We start from the raw sequence: 19,936 nt of genomic DNA, 5'->3' as shown, positions 1-19,936 counted from the left end.
GATCCCATGTGAAACATATCAAAGTAAGACAACTCACTTTTTTCTCTCCATCATTAAAACCTGGTAAGTGAAATAAGAATAAATTATCTCCTTTCACTTAAATACTATACAACAAAACAAGGAAAAAGTAAGAAAAAAACAAAATAATTTATTTTCAACTATTTAAAAAGAGCATCATTGCATACTTCCAAGATTGGTTTCTAGATACAGTACTGACAACTGATTTGCTAACTTTTAACACCAAAATCTTCAAACCAGTGCAATACTTGCACATATTTTGTTTTTGAGTACACACATGAAGGCCCATAAGTAATAAAATGGTTGGGATCAAAATTCACTAGAAAGTCTCACATTTTTACTACTACTTCATTCAAGTGAATGTCACTTGTTTTTAATAATGGTTTTTAATAATCAGAAGCAAACAAAACCAGTCAAATTCCAAGTGGTTGATGTGCTCCATCAATTCCTGCAGGCCCAACAAAGGTAGCCGAGGAATTTTAGATGAATAGAACAAATGGGCTGGGCTCGGTGGCTCATGCCTGTAATCCCAGTACTTTGGTAGGCTGAGGCAGGTGGATCACCTGAGGTCAGGGGTGTGAGACCAGCGTGGCCAACGTTGTGAAACCCCATCTGTACTAAAAATGCAAAAATTAGCTGGATGTTGTGGCAGGTGCCTGTAACCCCAGCTACTCGGGAGACTCTGGCAGGCAAATCACTTGCACCCAGGAGGCAGAGGTTGCAGTCAGACAAGATGATGCTATTGTATTCCAGCCTTGGTGGCAGAGTGAGACTCTGCCTCAAAAAATAAATAAATAAATAAAGCAAATGATGACTTGCTAGAAATCCACAGGAAACAAAGTAACTCTTCACAGAACCAAATAAAATTCTTCCACTAGAAAATAAAACTCATCAATGGTCTTATATTTATGCTTAGACAAGTCATAAACCCAAAGAAACAAAAAAGAGCAAAGAAATGAAAATCAGAAGCAAAAACAAATAAACAAGAAACTAACCCTAAATGTTTCCAACTCAGTTTACCTTGGAGGCTGAAATGTTTCTTAGAGCCTAAAAGTCATATGATTAATATTTTATTCCTAATACACAATTCAGTGTTTGTAAGTGCACCAACATTACCACACATCCTGTGCAATCAAGAAGTTCACTCTAGGCACGTGACCAGTAATTACTACAGTGCTAGAACTATCCATGCAAAATAGCAAACATAATATGAAGTAGTGCAAGCATGTATGTGAGATTTGGCTCCACCCTAAATCTGGCTTCATGCTTAACTATATTAAAAAATAATTGCTAAACTGCTAGTACATTTCCTTACAATATTTCTTATTTTAACTTAATCAAGACTAAGAGTTTTAACTATGAAAAGTTTAATGAAATTTCTCCAGTTGTCTATCAGATTTTAAATAATGTTTTGTTATCTAAACTTTTTCAACTTTCTGTTTTCTCCATATGTGCTTGAAGATAGATACACAGAGAAACATGAAAAACTACATATGACTAACACAGACTATCCATAACATGTCTCGACTTTCCATTCAATCCCAGATTTTCTCCTTCTTCTTTAAATAACCAGTCATTTTATCCCAGGTCAAAAAATTAACCATATGACATCTTTTCTCATACAAAATTATCTTTTTTTATAACTTTTCTTACCAAAAATACATTTTCACATACATTACTTTTGTCACATATCTCTCCCCTACTTACAAGTTTCTTACTACTATGTTTCATAAATAACCTTTAAAAGCCTATAATTTAAATTAACTTTAATATAACTCCTGAATTAGAAAACATTATTCTTTATCTCAGTAATAACACATCTTTAGGTATATTACATATATAAATATATATATATATACAAAAACTATAATTCTTATCCTTAGTAACCTTAAATTTTAGTGAAAATCAAGGAAGTAAGTTTTAGTGAAAACTGAGGAAGCAAGAAATCCTAAGCTGCCTAGCAGGTATTAGCATTTTATGAATGAGAAGAATTCTACAGTTTTTAGAACATGTTTCCAACATTTTCTGAATTAGAAATGACCTAACCATTTAATAAGAATATTTTAAATAACACAAAAACTTCACCTACAGAGCTTATACATTAATATTTTTAAGAGTTTATCTAGAATATTTACGTGTTTTCTTGTTAACCAGTTTATATTCTGTGAAAATTAAGGTTTACTACATGGACATTTTCACCAGTGAAATTATTTCACCAGAATATTCAGCAGTTTTCATTAAATCGGCAATATTAAATCAGTTTCACTTATCAAAAAATTCACTCAAAAATTGTTTTGTTGTGACTAGATTTATGGTTCCAGAACTTTCTGTGACAAACACTGATATCTCAAAATATCTAGCAAAGACAAATATAAAACCCAGACAAAAGTGTATGCTGACAATTCTGAGGATATTTCATTTTTATTTTATCAATAATTTTAAAGTCAGCTTGCTTATTAAAGGCTTACTTAAGTCATGTGAACATGATAATTCTTGGATTTTTTACTTAATTTATGAGTGTTCTTTTATTTGTAAGCCAATTTGGTAGATATAACGTGTGTTAACTAACGTTGATTGGTTAAAAACCCCAACTAATATCCAAAGTAAATATAGATGCAAAAATAGGTAACATAAATTTAGAAAATTGAATAGTATAATAAATACATGCAAAATAACCAAGTGAGGTTAACACCAGATATTTAAGATCAGTTCAATATTATAGAACCAATGTAATTTATTATATATATCTATATATGACCAATCCAGAGATAGTAACCACACAGTATTTGAACAGTTTACTGTAAAAAAAAACTGTTAACTACAACAGGAGTCGAAGTTATAATAAGTTGGTTAGTAAGAAGTAAACATACCTCCAAAACTTATTGAAGTAACAGTCATAGTCATTTCCCATAGGACTGAGCTATAGGAGAGCCTTTGCCTGCAGTTCAAAGATATAAGACTGAAGATTCATCTTGGAGATGTCAAGACTATTGCTTGCTGAATGACAGAGCAGTCACTGTAGAGATGCACTGCTGAAATTTCCTAAAAATCATTCCTCTGGAATTTGCCACATGGTGTTGAGGAAAGCCCTTCATGTAGAGGTTTCTAATGCAGACATTCTGCTGCTGTATAAAAAATGAAAATGTAAAGAATAAAGGAAACGATGATTAATATATACAAATAAATACACATATGTGATGAGAAAAATAGAAAACATCCAAAGTTACCAATCTTGATTTCTGTAATTGTTCTCAAGGCCTTAATTGACATCTACGGCTTCATTCTTTAACTACCATTTCAGCATTTCCCTGCCCTTGAGTTCACCTCCTCTGGTCAAGATTCTTTTCTGCACTGACCTAAATCGTCATTCTCAGAAAGTCTGAAACCCTCAGGATGTTTTTTGTTTGTTTGTTTGTTTGTTTGTTTGTTGTTTTTTCTGATTGCTGCAATTTTCTATCAATGTTTACAGTTGAGAGTGAATATACTTGGAAAGTGCACCAGAGAATCTCCTGGGATGTACATATAGTCTACTTTGACTTCATTATGTAGAAGGAATACATTTTCACTTAAAAATTAAAGTGAATCACTCCATCCAGTAGATTAATTCTCCTTTTTTCCCATTAGTTTAATGGCATAGGGAGCCCCAAAAGTCCAGGAGGTAGTCTCCTCTTTCAATTTAGCGAAACCATTAATTCAGTTTTCTTTCTAGATTCATTCCACTTTGAGAATTAATATCTCCAAAGAAACTGAGCTCAAGCTTACCACGTAGGAAACAATTATTCTGCAATTGGGTAGATTTTTAGGTATATTATGGTAGGAGGTACTCCCATTTTCACATTTATTTTTTTCAGACTCAAGCATTCTGGCTGTGTGGAAAACCATACTATATAAGGAATTTTTATTTAAAACATACTGTATTCTGAATACATTTTATCCTTTTAGGCATCTCTTTCTCAACTGGTGTCAAAATGAGTCTTCAATATGCCAGTGTATCTTTCAAATAGACCAGCTTCTTCAGGTGATGAAATATGTGGTAAAACAAATTCATTACACGAATACAAGTTTATTTCAGCACTTTATTTGGTCTGAAATGAATTCCTGATCATGCCTAATGTTGTGACAAGTGACACAAAGCTAAGGTATGTTGATCATCTGAGGTTCCACCATGGTTGGGCTTTCATTCTCTACCAAGACCCAGTAGCAAGTCAGATTCTGTTTCTCAGAAAGAGAATAGTATCATATGCTAAACATGGCACAGATTTTATTCAAAATCCTGGAGATTTTCTCTGCAATTTTTCTATTTCTGCTCACTAGAGACTCATATAGCATTCCTATATGCTGCATACATTGTAAATATTAATAAATCTGTTGAATTACAAGGCCCAAGTATTAGAATGCCTTATATTACAGACTGAATCTGAATTTGCTGTGGAGTCATCTTCTTTTCCTCTTGTACTCACTTATAAATGGACTTCTTGTGTACAATTCTGTAGATGAGCCAAAGTAGTACACTAAAATGTAGTACACAATACTTGAAAATTCCAAAATAGACTGCTAAGTATTGCATACTTTGCTCATAGTAGATAATGAGAAGTATGACAACTTGCCTTTCTCTTTGGAGAAGCTATCTTGACATACTCCAGACCACTGAAATAACAAAATCTACACTGGGAGGGCAGGTTTATGAAACTGTGTTGGGTACATTTTCCACCTTCTTTTTCATAAAATGTACTTGTGACTTCCTCCTTATCAGGTTTAATCAGTAGAATGTCATTAGCTTAGTAGACCACTTAGATGTTTCTCGAATTGTCAAGATGATCAATCTCCCTATTGACTATATTATGACAGGGAAAAGAATTGGAAAAGCCCTGAAACAACATTCTAGAACTACACTGTTGGGCCTACCGGGTAAAAGCAAACCACTTGCAGATTAGTATGGAGAATAAGGAATTAATCAGATCAACAGCTTCATACCAGTAATGGAGAGTTTGATAAACTAAATACAGTCTCCCTAAGATGCCCAAGTCTTAATGTCAGAACCTATGAGCATGTTACCTTACATGGCAAAAGTACATTGTACATTCATTAAATTAAGGATCTTCACAATGGAAGATTATCCTGAATTATCCAGAGACTCCCAATATAAACACAAAGGTATTTGTATGAGGGAGGAAGAAGGGTCAGAATCATAAATAAAAGATGTGCTGTCAGATGTAGAATTCAATTAGGAGAGAAGCTTCAATACTACTGGCTTTGAACATGAAAAGAGACCACAAACCAAGAAGTATAGGTGACCACTAAAAGCTGAAAAACTAACAAAACAAATTCTCCACTAAAATTTGTAGAAAGACCTGAGCACTTCAAATACCTTGATGTTAGCTTACTAAGGTTTATTTTGGATTTCTGATTGCCAGAACTGTAAGATGATACATGTATGAGGTTTTCAGTCACAAAGTTTTTGGTAAATTTAAAGCACAAGAAACTTAAACAGTGGTTATGGTAATTTGTTCCAATAAAAGCATCAAAACTACAAATGAAAAGTGGATAATAAATTCAGTTCATTTGCTCCACCTCCCTAATCCTTTACATCTCCTGCTCTGAATTATGCCACAGATGATCTGGCAATTCAGTCTCATTAACTTTAGTCTACGGCTGAGTCCAAGTTTCAGACAACCAAACAATTTGTGAATGGAGATATATCTACCTGCATAAGCTAACATACCCCAGAATCTCTAGTAAATTCACTGACTATAGAAAAAAAGTTCAAAATAAGAATTATTACTCCATGGCTGAGACAGGACATACAAGAAATAACACCCCCTTCTCCAAAGACACATATGTGTCTTACAAAATTTTCTTGGAGAATACACAGCTGTGACTCACTGAAGAGCAGAGAAATGGCTATGGTGGACTTGCCAGAAAAATGTTCTCCAAGGTGTGGTGAAAGTAATTCATGGGGGTGTGTCTCACCAGGGGCAGTTTTCTACAAAACCAGCCAAAAGTGGTACCAGAGGAGAGCAACTGGTTGCTAAATGCTGCTGGCCTCCATGCATAGCAGGAGGAAGGCAGTGGTGAAGCTGTAGGCACTACAGGAGCCTAGTGCCAGGAAAAGCCAAGTACAGTGCAGGAACATACCAAATGAACGCAAGAAGAGCAGAAAACAAAACTTTATATTCTTCAATGTTTCTTCACCACTGCTTATTGACAAAGCTTCAGTGTAAAATGTTAACAGAAAAATGTTTAGAAGGGTTGATTTATTTTCACAGAGCAGGTAAAAAGGGGAAATTTATACATTAGAGACAATAAATCAATAACGGGAACAGCATTGAAAACATCTAAAAATGAAAGACCATGGGACCATATCAATATGTGCAGTTTATCCAAATTCAGTTTTAAATGTTTTTTTTAATATGAACTATTGTGTGCTGAGTGAAAAACCTTTAAAATGATATATTCTAGATTTATATCAGTTTCATTTATTAAACATGTTCTGTCCACTCTTACTATGATCTTAAAATAAAAATATTGCCAAAGCATTGTTATTAGTTTTCTTAGCCATGCTATTGAATTCACAGCATTTAAAAATTCATAATGATATTTCTTTCATTTGTTCTGCTATTTCTAGCTGTAAACTCGATTTTAAATTGGAAAATATGCTACAATAAGTGTTACAAAATTGCACTTGCAGATATTCTGGCACATTTTTCATAAATAAAAATAAGCATATTTCAAGCAGAATTCCAAAATATAGAAAGATGATTGAATTTGATCATGGGGGAAATCTCCTTTGACTAGAAAGAAACTAATCACGTATTCAGAGAAAAAATTTACATATTTTAGATACTTATGTATGAAACAGGATGGTTTGTCCTAAAGTAATTCAGAAGACAACAGCTGTAGAAAACATAGCATATATGTTGACCCACAAAATGCACAGTTTTTTGCCATATTTTATTTATTTGGGAAATAACTACACTTTGAAAAATGCAGAGTTAAGTTTTTCCTAGTGGTAGATGGAATTTTTACCATAAATAATTTAATCAATGTAATTTGACTATGTTAAATTTCAACAAAAAAAACTTTCTGAGAAATGTATTCATGGCCCAGAGTATCATTTAAATATCATTCTATTATTTCATATACAAGTAATAAATATGAACAACTACTGAAATGGCTGCAAAAAAGGACTTTCAGAAGACTAGTTTAAAGGATGGTCTGATGTTTAAACAGACACTATGGGATTATAGTGTAAAAAAACACTGAATTATTACTTTGTAAAACTATATGGTCTTTTAACCAATTTACCAAAAAATATGGGTGACTCAGATTATTAACATTATTTTATTAGGCCTTTCTTTCATTGCTATAAAGAAATACCTGACAGTGAGTAATTTATTTAAAAAAGGAGAGATTTAATTGGCTCATGGTTCTGGTGTCAGGTTGCAGGGAGGCCTCAGGAAGCTTACAGTCAAGTTGGAAGACAAAGCAGGAGCAGGCAGTTCACATAGATGAAGCATGAGTAAGCAAAAGAGAGAGAGTGAGTGAGGAGGTGTCATGCATTTTTAAACCACCAAATCTTGTGTGAGCTCAGAGTAAGAGCTCACTTATCACCAAGGGGATGGCCCCAGCCGTTCCTGAGAGATTCACCCCCATGATCCAATCACCTCGAAGTGATAAGTTTGGGGACAAAGAAATTCTGGGCAAAAAAGGACAAAACCCTACCCTCAAGACAAAAGACCTGATACTGTGGCCCAAAGTGAGAAATTTTGTTCCTGTTTTTTTGCACAAATGTTGCCTTTTCCTAAACTACCCATGGCCCACACCTTCCCCCATCCCTTGCTTATAAAGACCCTACCCTCAGCCAGAAGAAAGGAGAGAATCAGCAGAATGTCAGAGACTATGGCTGGATGTTGAAGAGAAGCATAAAATGTACTTGTGGCTTGACTTTAGAGGGACAGTTTGACAGTGTAACTGTGGAGAAGAATCTGGCTGGAGAGGGTTGAACTCCAGGGGAAAATTACCTACCTACCCAATCCCCTTTTTAGATCCTCTTCTGGCTGAGAGCCACTTTCATCGTCAATAAAATCCTCTGCATTTACCATCCTTCAGTTTGTTCATGTAATCTCATTATTCCTGGATACTGGACAAGAGCTCAGGAACCACAAGTGTGGATACAAAAGGCAGTCACACTGACCCTTTGCTCTGACTAGCCAAGAGCATCTGCCTCATGTGAGAGGGTGGAGGACCCACTGAGCTATTATCACTTAAGCCTTCCTCAGACAGCAGAGCTAAAAGAACACTGTAACATGCTCCCTGGGACTTCAGAAGTCTCCAGCACCCCGCCTGGATGCTACCTTGGGGACTGCATAGAGTTTACTCCTGCCAGTACCAAAAACCACTCGCTCCAGCTACTGCACCCACTCCCCTGTGTGCTCCCTCCTGTGAGCAGTGTAATGCACCAGATCTGAGTGAACGGAGTTTGATCCCACCGGCGCTGAAGTGTCTGGGTGATTCTCGAGCTCATGCACTCCACTTTCCAGCTCATTCACTCATGTACTCACTCCCATGAGGCATTGAGAGCGGCAGACTGACTAACTGAGGCACCGTTGTTGCAAGTCCCATGAAGGGGTCAGGGAAATATCCTGCTTCATAAGGGAGCTCATCTGGAATTTGTAAGAAGGGTGAGTAAATGTGGATTCACTTTTTTTCAAAACTTCTTGTCCTCAGATTTTTCCCTGAGCTGTGCCATTTGCAGAGGACAGGTTGCAACCCTGCCACCTATCTCTTTCTTTGGGTAGAAGGAATTTTGGCTCTGTTTCCCTACATAGATATCTAGCCATTGTGTGGGACCAAAATAAAGTCCTGGGGCAACTAAAAGCATCTGGATGAGGCCACTCCTTGGTGCTGCCAGAAGGCCCCTAGACTGGCTTTGTCCCTGACTGCCCATTAGAGTGTCAATCACGACACCCAGACTTTTCTATGATATCTTTCTCTTTCTTCTTTCACAGTTTGAAATGGCTTCTATTTTTTCTCCTATAATGATAAGTGTTTAGCTACAAACTGAAAAAATATTACTAATTAGAATGAGTGTTTGGCCCAGCCACCAGATATGCAATTCAGAACAATAAGATTTCCATTTGTCCTTAGATGTACGACCACCACCCCAATCCCGACAGCTGCAAGCATGTGTGGTGCACAGCAGCTTTCCTGCTCACCCCCTCCCATCCCAGCTGGGGTGCTTGGAAGGGTCTGCAGCCTGCAAGTGCCCAACAGCTACATGGGGCAGGAAAGAACAGTGGCTGCCACCAGGGCCCCAGGGAAACGCTGGGGGCCAGGGGCTCCATGCAGTTGGCCAGTGTTTCTTGCACACTGTCCCCTCCTGCTATGGGCTCATAAGGTCTTTTCTCCCCTGACCAAGGGATCCAGCTTGGTTTGAGCCAGAGGAATGATACAATAATTAAAGGAACCCATTTTCATAGAACAAGTGGTTTTTTCCCCACACTTAAGCTGTTTTGTTTTGTTTTTTAATTTTATGTTTTTTATGCAAAGGGGCTTTTCTTCCCTACTTCAGCATTCTGCTTATCATAGGGAAGCAGTGGAGGAATGACCCCACTGGCTAATAGCTGTAATTTGACAGGGCCCCATTGGGACTTAATCTCAATCAATCTATGTACTCCCTGATAAACAAGTTTGGTCCAAATTCAATTCTAAACTTTGGGTTGAAGCCCTAAAAAGGAAAGTCAGATCTGAGGGATCCAGGCAACAGGCACAATGTAAAGGGGTGGGACTAATTTCTGGCAATGAAGGTCCCACTTCATGGAAGGAGGCCATGCTCCATGGCAGAGATAAGGGCCAGGGAGCCCAAACGTTGCCAACAGTAGGGAACATGGAGGTGTAGGTGAGTGTGGATAATTCCTATTCTCTAGGCCCTCCCTGCTTCATGGGTGCAGATCACAATGGCACCCATGGGTGGCATCCATCTAAGAGTACCAGGACTCAGGGGGAAAAAAAGACAAAAGAGATAAATGGGAATGCCCATTTTCTTTCTCCTCACATCCTAAGTTTTTGCTGAAAGAGGGAAGGGACATGATTCCCTTCCTTTCAGAATGGGCAATCAACTGTCTTCATCATCTTCAGTCTATATTCATCTGTAGGGTATCCTGGATCACTGGGACTGCTTTGGCCCTCAGACTTTAAAGAAAAAAAAATGCCTTTAGCCCTCTGTAAAGAGATTTGGCCAAATAATGATCTACAGGAAGGATTGTCTTGGCCTCAGGAAGGAACCATTAAGTTTGATAGCATTCTGCAGTTAGACGTATTCTGTAAACCTGAGGGCAAATGGTCTGAGGCCCCATATGTGCAGCATTTCTTTACCTTGAAGGGTAGTCCAGACCTTTGCTCACAGTGTAGGATTGATCCAGCCCTCCTGTTTGCCATCTCAGGAGAGGCTACAAGGGACAATTCCAAGAAACTAAAGAAATGAAACTGAGTGGCACCTCCAGCAGGGGAGCCAACTCCCTCCGGCCCTGCCCCTCCAGGTCCACCCCATCCTCCCTATCGAGTTTCTCTCTCTCACTTGCCCACTCCTAGAAATCCTCACCGAAGACAAGCCCCAGTCTTCCTCTTACCCCTCCAACAGGTGCCTGGTGAACTTGGCTCCAGTAAGGTCCAGGTCCCATTCTCTCTACAGGAGTTAAGGCAAATTAAGGGGGATCTTGACAAGTTTTCAGATGATCTTGACAGATATATAGAGGCTTTCCAGAATTTAACCCAAGTATTGAAATCTCCTGGAAAGATGTTATGTTATTTTTGAATCAAATCCTGACTAACACTGAGAAGCAGGCCACCCTGCAGGTGGCAGAGAGATTTGGGGATGAGATTCGTATTACATATAGTGTCAAGAAAGGGCCTGAATTTTATCCAACTGGAAGAGAAACAGTATACCTGGATGACCTTAAATGGGATCCCAGCGATGACATGGGAGAATGGAAGAGGAGACACTTTCAGGCGTGCATAATGGAGGATTATGTAGGACTAGAACTAACCCTCTCAAATATACCAAGCTATCCATAATAGACCAGGGGTTGGATGAGAACCCCACTGCCTTCCTGGAATGCCTAAGAGGGGCCTTAGTAAAACACACCTTTCTATCTCCTGATTCAGTAGAGGGACAACTTATCCTAAAGGATAAATTTATTATGCAGGGAGCCCCTGATATCAGGAAGAACCTGTGTTATGCCCAGACCGTTTATTCCCCAAAGAAGACCACCAGAGTCCAGAGTCAAAGCTAAGCAGCAAGGATCTTTATTACAGGTTCGAACCTGGAACTCTCACTCGCTCGCGAAACGAGACGGGCAGGAGAGAGCTCCCCCACTGAGCCCCGAACAGCGTTATATAGTCTAAGAAAAGTGGGCATAGAATTATTATACAAATCAGATGTATGATTGGCTAGTGTTTGAACAAGGCGATTTGGCTAACTATGATTGGTTCCCGCCATTTCTGATATTTCGGTTCAACCTTTGAGGCGGGAGAGCAGTTTTACACAAAGGCAGTTAATTATATTGCGTCAGGTTGCACAACCGGTTTATGGCAGCAAGAGTTTATCTTACTTAAACACGTCTTGTGACCCTGCCTCAGAACTTATAAAATCTCTGGTACGTGCAGAAAAACAGGTACTCACAGAACTTACGAAATCTCTGGTATGTGCAAAGATTAGAGAGCAGAGCAAAGGGTTCAGCAATAGGGTGTAGCAGGGGGGGGTGGGTACACATCTTTGTGTCCTTTCACCTGCAGAAATAGGCACTGGGACCAGACAGTATTTTAGAGTACCTGCTGGAAGTGGCCACCTTGGTATTTTATAATAGATATAAGGAGGCCCAGGAGAGAAAAAGGCAACACAGGAAAGAGGCAAAGGCTTTAATGGCCATCATGCAAGCCCACAAACTTCACAATTCCCAAGGTGCACCTGTTCACTGCTACAGATGCGGTAAGCCAGAGCATTTTAGGAAGGATTGCCCAGGCATCATGAGGAACCCACCCGAATCACACATAATGTGGCAGGACCGCTGTCTTCTTGGGGGCGGTCTCTGGCTAATGGACAACTACCTCCTCAGGTGTCAAGCTCTGCTATTAGAGGGATCTTCAGTCCAATTAAGAACCTGTCTCTTCTCAAATCCAGCCACCTTCCTCCCAGAGGAAGGTGGGGAGCTTGAACGTTACTGTGAACCGGTAGTAGTACAAACCTATGGGGTCAGAGAGGGCCTCCAGGAAACCCCCCTAGAGAACCCAGACTGGATTCTCTTTGCATACAGAAGTTCTTTCGTAGAACAAGGGATCCATAAAGCAGGGTATATGATAGTTACTCTGAATGATATTGTTGAGAGCATGTCTCTCTCCTCAGGTACAAATGCTTAACTAGCCGAGCAAATTGCCCTCATAAGGGTGCTTGAATTAAGCAAAGGGAAAGCAGTTAGCATTTAAATTGATTCTGAGTACACTTTCCTAGTCCTCCATGTCCATGCCACTCTTTGGAAAGAAAGAAACTTCCTTACAGCTAATGGATCTCCCATTAAATACCATCAGGAAATTAATAGATTATTATCCTTGGTTTTCCTTCCACAGGAAATGGCAGTAATACATTGTAAAGGCCATCAAAAAAGGATGGATGAAGTAGCTGAGGGAAATAGATTGGTGAACCAAGCAGCTAAATCAGCAGTGAGAAGTTCCCAGATTTCTCATCCACTCGAAGCCCCACTGACCTGGGAGGGCCCCATAAGAGAAATAAAACCTCAAAATTCTCCTGAGGAAGTAGAATGGGCCACCTCTTGAGGATACATCTTTCAGTCCTTAGGATGGCTATAATCGGAAGACAGCAAGCTTCCTCTACTGGCTGCCAAGCAATGGAAAGTTCTTAAAAGCCTTCATCAGGTCTTCTACCCAGGTAAAAATGAAACCTGTCAAGCGGCCCAGAGATTGTTCGCAGGTAAAAAACCTGATACAAATGGTTAAACAGGTAGTTAATGCTTATAAGATTTGCCTTAAAAATAATCCCCTTAAGTGACAGCTTCTTTCCCCAGATCTGAAAGGACAGGAGGCTACTCAGTGAAAGACTGGCAAGAGGATTTTACCCATATGCCAAAGGCAAGGGGCATCCAGTACCTGTAAGTATGGATGAATACCTTCACTAACAGGGTAGAAGCATTTCCATGTCAGACAGAGAAATTCTCTGAGGTGATAAAAGTACTAATTAATGAGATGAGTACTTGCTTTGCACCCCCTAAGTAGCTCCAGAGCATTAATGGTCTCCTTTCAAGGTGGCTGTCACCCAGGGGGGTCTCAAAGGCACTAAGGATACAGTACCATTGTCATTGAGCTTGGAGACCACAATCCTCAGGAAAGGTAGAAAACACAGATGATATTATCAAAAAGCACATCAGAAAACGGTCTCAGGAGTCTCATCTCCCCTGGACAACCCTTATCCCCATAGCCCGACTACATATTAGAAACAACCCTTAAAGATAGGTTTGAGTCCCTTTGAAATAATGTACGGATGGCCTCTTCTCCAAAATGGCTTATTGTTAGATCAAGAAACCTGTGATTTGATTAAACATATAACTTATTTGGCCCATTTCCAACAGGAACTGACACAACTGCCAAAGGCCCAATCCCTTGAACTAGGGCCACCTCCATTTAACCCAGGAGACCTAGTAATGGTAAAGGTACTTTCTTCCCTTTCTCCCTCTATAAGTCCAGATTGGGAGGGACCTTATACTCTACTTCCTTCTACTCTTATGGCAGTGAAGTCACTATAATAGATTGTTGGATTTATCGTAACTGAATAAAGGCCTGGGAAGCTGACAAAGTTACTTCTGTCAACCCAGAAGAACACTCAAAGTACCAATGTGAAGAGATCAGGGACCTCAAGCTAAAAATCACAAAAGGAAGTATTAATAATTAACCTCCCATGAGTTTCCTCTTTATAGTCTTGTCTATGCTTGCTGTTCTTACCTTTGTTCTGTTCTATGTCATTTTCAGAATGATTATCATATTTCATTTCTTCTTTCTAAAATCTTTGGTACTAGATTCTCTCTTTTTAACCCCTTATTGTGCAATACGCATATTTAATCCATGCATACTTAAACTTGTAAAGCTTGTTTCTTCTTGCCTAGAGGCCATCAAACTCCAAAGAGTCAGACAACTGGAGCCTCAGATGATGGCTCTCTTTTGCCAGGGACCCTTAAGTAGACATCTGGGAGAAATCTGAATGTCATTCTCCCCAAAACAATGCCCCCCTATCAGCAGAAAGTAGCTAAGATCAGTCATTATCCATATTCTAACGGCAGTTGGATGTGCCTCTTCATAGTGAGGAAATGATAGGGACACAGGGCAGAGAAATTTTAGGCAGAAAAGGGCAAGTCCCTGACACAACCCCACCGTCAAGCAGAGAGGCCTGAAACCGTGGCCCAAAGTGAGAAATTCTATCCCTGTTTTCCAGCTAGAATGTTGCCTTTTTCTAAGCTACTCATGGCCCATCCCACCCCCATTCTGTGCCTATAAAGACCCCAGAGTCAGCCGACAGAGAGGAGCGAAGCAGCTGGGTGTCAGAGACTATGGCTGGATGTTGCAGAGAAGCAGCTTGACTTTAGAGGAGCAGCTTGACTTCAGAGGAACAGCTTGATGGCGTAACTTCAGAGACAAATCTCGCCTGAGATGGCCAGACTCCAGGTGCACATTGTTTACCTACCTCATCCCTGTTTTAGCTCTTCTACCCATTGACAGCCACTTTCAGAGGCAATAAAATGTTCTGCATTTATCATTCTTTAATTCGTTCTTATGACCTCATTTTTCCTGGACACCGCACGAGAGCTCAGGAGCCATGAGTACAAATACAAAAGGCTGTTATACTGTCTCTTTGCCCTTGATGGTGAAGGACAGCTGCCTCATGGAAATGGTGGAGGGCCCACTGAGCTGTAAACACTTAAGCCATCCGCGGGGGGCAGAGCTGAGAGAGCACTGTAACATGCACCCCGGGGCTTTGTGAGTCTCAGGCGCCCCGCCTGGACGCTGCCACAGGGCCCGCGTGGAGTTCACTCCCACCAGCACTCAAAAGCACTTGCTGTGGCTCCTGCATCCACTCACCTGTGTGCTCCCTCCTGAGAAGGGTGGAATGCAGCAGATCAGAATGAGTGGAGCTTGATCGCGCTAGCACTGAAGCAGCCAGCTGATTCCAGCACTCCAGCACTCCAGTCCTTGCTTATGTGCTGCCTCCCACAAGAAATGGAGAGCAGTGGGCTGAGCAGCAAAGGCACCCTATTGGAGTCCCACGTAGGGGTCAGGGTAAAATCCTGCTTCACAACCAGGCCCCACCTCCAGCATTGGGAATTACAATTCAACATGAGATGTTAGCAGGGACAAATATCCAAACTCTATCAAATATTAACTTAAAAATTAAAATCCATTCAGATTTTAGGCAAAATAGTTTTTGACAAGTGCAATGAATGCAATGAGTGCAATAAGTTAAAAAGTTTAAATTTGAAGAATATTATGAACATTATACATAAGAGATTCTTATATACTACATTAAATACATTCTAAGCATTAAAATTTGTAATTTGAAAGTTTTCTTTTAAATACATTTCAGGTTTGAAAATAAAAATAAACCTCTAAACATATCAGTCTAAGAGAATATTTTCTGTTTCATCTACAAAAGGAAACAACCAGAAGTGAGGCAGCTAATGAATAAAACAGTCATGTGAAAATTGCTTTTTACATAGGTCACAGGTCTTTCAAGTCTCCCAACTTGTTTGCAAATCACTAAAGGAACAGAGGTAAGAATATTGTTTTCTGTTTGAATTATCTCCCATTGCATATTTTTGCTAAATCAGCTTCTTTCTGAATTCACCTGTGTACATTTCTATTTTTGTCTTTGTAAATAGTATGGAGGCCTGATATTTCATACTAGTAAGGAACAAAGCAAATACTATGAAGGCTTGTGAAATTAGAGATGATGAGAACTGTGAGTACAACTGCCTTTTTTTCACTCTTACAAAAAGATATTGTGAGTCAGAGCACCAAATAGCACACAATGTGATGCAGAAAAGTCTCTGAACTGAAGCCTATTTCACATTCACAAGTCAAGGCTGAGTCACCACGACCACTCAGGCAAAATCTCAGTTCTACTTGATATTTGTTGTTCCATAATGAGAGCAAGAGAAAGAAGACATGGGCATCTGTGAAACTGCGAGCTTCTGCTAACTTTTTACCTGAAACTATTAGTTTCCATTTGCTGCCTTCAGGGTAAAATATAATTCAACATCTATATCACCGTCATGTAAATAGCAACGGTGTTAGTAAAATGTCAAATTACACCTAGTTTCTAAATTCGGAAATCAATTTTCCGCTGAGAAAAATGCCATTATTTTCTCTAATGATCACTACATAGGAAAAGTAAGTTTGCAACTATGATGAAACCAATTAAAGCTTCTGTGTTAAGAAATCTCGATTATATATAATTTACCATCCCCCCTTTATTTTAAAACAATGCATGCTCACAAAAAAGAGATTTTTTAAAATATATTTTATTTCTAAAGCAGTCTTGAATTGACAGATTCCTAAATTGTATTATTATTATTATTTTTTTCGAAATGGAGTATCTCTCTGTCATCCAGGCTGGGGTGCAGTGGCACAATCTCGGCTCACTGCAACCTCCACCTCCTGTGTTCAAGTGATTTTTCCCACCTCAGCCTCCTGAATAGCTGGGACTACAGGTGCCTGCCACCAAGCCCAGATAATTTTTGTATTTTTCGTAGAGAAAGGGTTTCATCATGTTTGCCAGGCTGGTCTCAAACTCCTGACCTCAGGTGATCTGCCCTCCTTGACCCCACAAAGTGCTGGGATTACAGGCGTGAGGCACCGCTCCTGACCAATTGTAAAAGTATATGTCTCAGAAAACCTTCTCTAGGTATTACATATTTTGTAATAGAATTTACATGCAGAATCAAAGTTCATAGCAATTGAGAGTATACATATTTTTAAAACATCTAGAAAGTTGTCACAATATGTACTCCTGTAAATAATGATATGCAGAATTATTATTGTATTTCCTTTTGTTTATTTTCTGCATGTCAAACAAACAAACTGTAAACCCTAAAATAGGAAAGTTGAGAGCATAAAGCAAGATTTTCTCTTTAATGTTCTCACACAACTTTAAGGTGTCATAGGAAGCATTTAGCCAAAGAAAAATACTGGACATAATTTAATGCCATTGAGCAAGTTCTTCCACCTCCGCTCCAGTGTAAATTTTAGCTACTAAAAAAGTTTCAAAGAAACAAAAATGGCTGAAATTCCACCTCAAAATTAGGGGTGAGTTAGTATTAAAGAAAAAGTCATTAGGATATAAGTAAAATATGTTTTATAAAATTATTTTCAATCTGTCAATACCTTACAATTTATACACACTTTCATTTATGTTAATAGTTTTAAAATTTGCTGTAAGAGAAGAATGTGCTTTATATTTACATGTTTCAATTAAAGTATTTTTATAAAACTATATTTTATAATTTAATTACATTGTAATAAACAAATAAACATTTGAGAATCACTATTGAGATCATTTGGCCACATCATACTATCTTAGTATCTATTGACATATATACACATACACATATACATACATATACTTTTATATAGGGTAATTTGGGATGAGCTATCTGAGAAAGTGATATTTCGGCAGAGATACATATGAATTTAGAAAGCCTCTGAATATGTGGAATGAAAGAATTCCAGGTAGAGGATCGACAAGGGCCCTGTGGCAGGAATTTGCTTGGTAGTGATCAAGGAAATTGGAGCAGGTCAGGGTGACTAAAGTAGAACGCCTGAGACAAAAAGATATAGAAAATATGGATATAAAGATATCTAAATTTTATAGATTTTAGAGCCTTATCAGCCATAATATGGACTTTGGATTTTATTTTAAATACAATGGGAAGTCTTCTTAATGTTTTAAACATGGGAAAGATGAAATGGCCTATTTTTATAGGATCACAGTAATTATAAAATATTCTACAAGTGTTTAAGGTTAGAAAGCAGAAAGAATATCAAGAAGGTTATTTCAGTGGTCATTTTGACTAGAGTAGTCACAGCAGAGAAAGCACGAACTAGTCAAAGTCAGCCTGTATTTCTGGATTCAGATGGTAAGTTGAGTATATTTTGCTGATACAATATATGATAGGGTTTGAAGAGTCAAAGATGACACTGAGTTTGCTTGTCTAAACACATGATTCAGTGAGGATATTTTTTCTGATTTAGGAAGAACCCAGGAGGGGCAGATTTTAGACTTCGCCTGATAAGCTTGAAAAACCCGTTAGATACCTGAGCAGAGATATTAAGGAGAGAAAGGTCATCATATGTATTATTTGTGAGATATCACTCACTTGCCCCTCCAGATTGGCTTTCCATGCTTTTCCAATTTGTTCTGTGCCCAAACTTCCTTTTTTTTCTCTCTCTCTTTTCCACTGTATATTTGTACAAATATATGGTACATGTGGAATCTTGCTACATGTATATAATGGATAGTGATCAAGTCAGAGTACTTAAGGCGTCCATCACTCAAGTACAATACAATTTTGTCAACTACAGTCCCCCTACTCTGCTATCAAACATTGGATTTATTCCTTCTATTGAACTGTATGTTTGTACTCATTAAGAAACTTCTCTTCATCCTCCCACTTCTCCTTACTCACTCTTCCTAGTCTCTCTTCTCTATTTTTCCACTCTACATCCATGTGAACAAATTTTTTAGCTCCCACATATGAGTGAGAACATATGATTCTTGTCATTCTCTTCCTGGCCCATTTAATTTAAAATAATGACCTCCAGTTCCATCCACATTGCTGTAAATGGCATGATTTCATTCTTTTTTTGTGACCAAATGGAATTTTTTTAAATGTAGTATATATATACAATGGAATTCTGTTTTTCTTTTAGTTTAGCCAGTTGGAAGACCCAGAGGGAAAAGAGAAGGAAGAAGTAGAGTAATTATGGGTACTTATTATTTCTACTCCCACTAGGGTCATATCCAGCTTTAGGTGCTCATTAAATGAAAGTATCTCCTGTTCTCGGGGTAACCTTTTTTTCTTTTTTCTTTCATTTTTTTTTTTTTTTTTTTTTTTTGAGATGGAGTCTCGCTCTGTCTCCCAGGCTGAAGTGCACTGGTGCAATCTTGGATCATTGTAATCTCTGCCACCCAGTACAATACTTTTATATTATTATTGTTTTTCAAGTTTTGGATAGTGCTTCCTTTCCTAAACATTTTGGGTCTTGAGTGTTTGTAATTCTATAGTTTTTAATCTCAGTATGTTGCATAATTTTCTATGTTTTCTCTATTTTCTGCTCATACTTCATTAAACCCTCAAATTATCCTAATTTGACAGAGTGTATCTGATCTGTGATTTAACTCATTTAATACAGTACTTGGTACTGAAATTGTTTCTAGGAAACAAACCCTCCCAATGGAATTCTTGGATTGGGCTGTTCACCTATTAAAGGAGCTCAGAGATAACCACCAAGCTGGGGGAAAATGGAACATAAGATATCCATGGTAAGCAATATGATTATGACTAATCAATCAACTGGTTGTATGGAATATGGTATAGGTTCAGATCAATATGCTGAGAGTACAAGTGACTATGCCACTGTTGTGTTAGAAATAGTATTTATTACATTTATAGAGTCACCTGGCTTCTTAGAAAGGTGTTGAAGTGTATATATGAAGAAAAGAGAAATTAAAAGTGATTGACATACAATTAAGCACTTCCATGGGAATTTTTAAATATCCCTTGTCTCCTGTAATAATTGGGAGTTTCAGACTGAATCTAAGATTAAGAGATACATAGATTGTCAAATGTTTCACACTCTACAA

General features: G+C 38.4%; 1 long non-coding RNA gene across 1 annotated transcript; it reads left to right on the top strand.

The window, feature by feature from the left end:
- The first annotated feature begins 13,580 nt into the window (after positions 1–13,580).
- LOC139356747 (uncharacterized) lies at positions 13,581–15,835 on the top strand. The gene is made up of 3 exons (XR_011609128.1): positions 13,581–13,730; positions 14,577–14,742; positions 15,659–15,835. It is a non-coding gene; the product is annotated as an uncharacterized lncRNA (long non-coding RNA).
- The last annotated feature ends 4,101 nt before the right edge of the window (positions 15,836–19,936 follow it).

The sequence above is a fragment of the Macaca nemestrina genome, chromosome 1 (assembly GCF_043159975.1).
Source record: "Macaca nemestrina isolate mMacNem1 chromosome 1, mMacNem.hap1, whole genome shotgun sequence".
Taxonomy (NCBI): Eukaryota; Metazoa; Chordata; class Mammalia; order Primates; family Cercopithecidae; genus Macaca; species Macaca nemestrina.
Note: the sequence above shows the minus strand (reverse complement) of the source record. Positions and strands in the feature narration are given on the sequence as shown.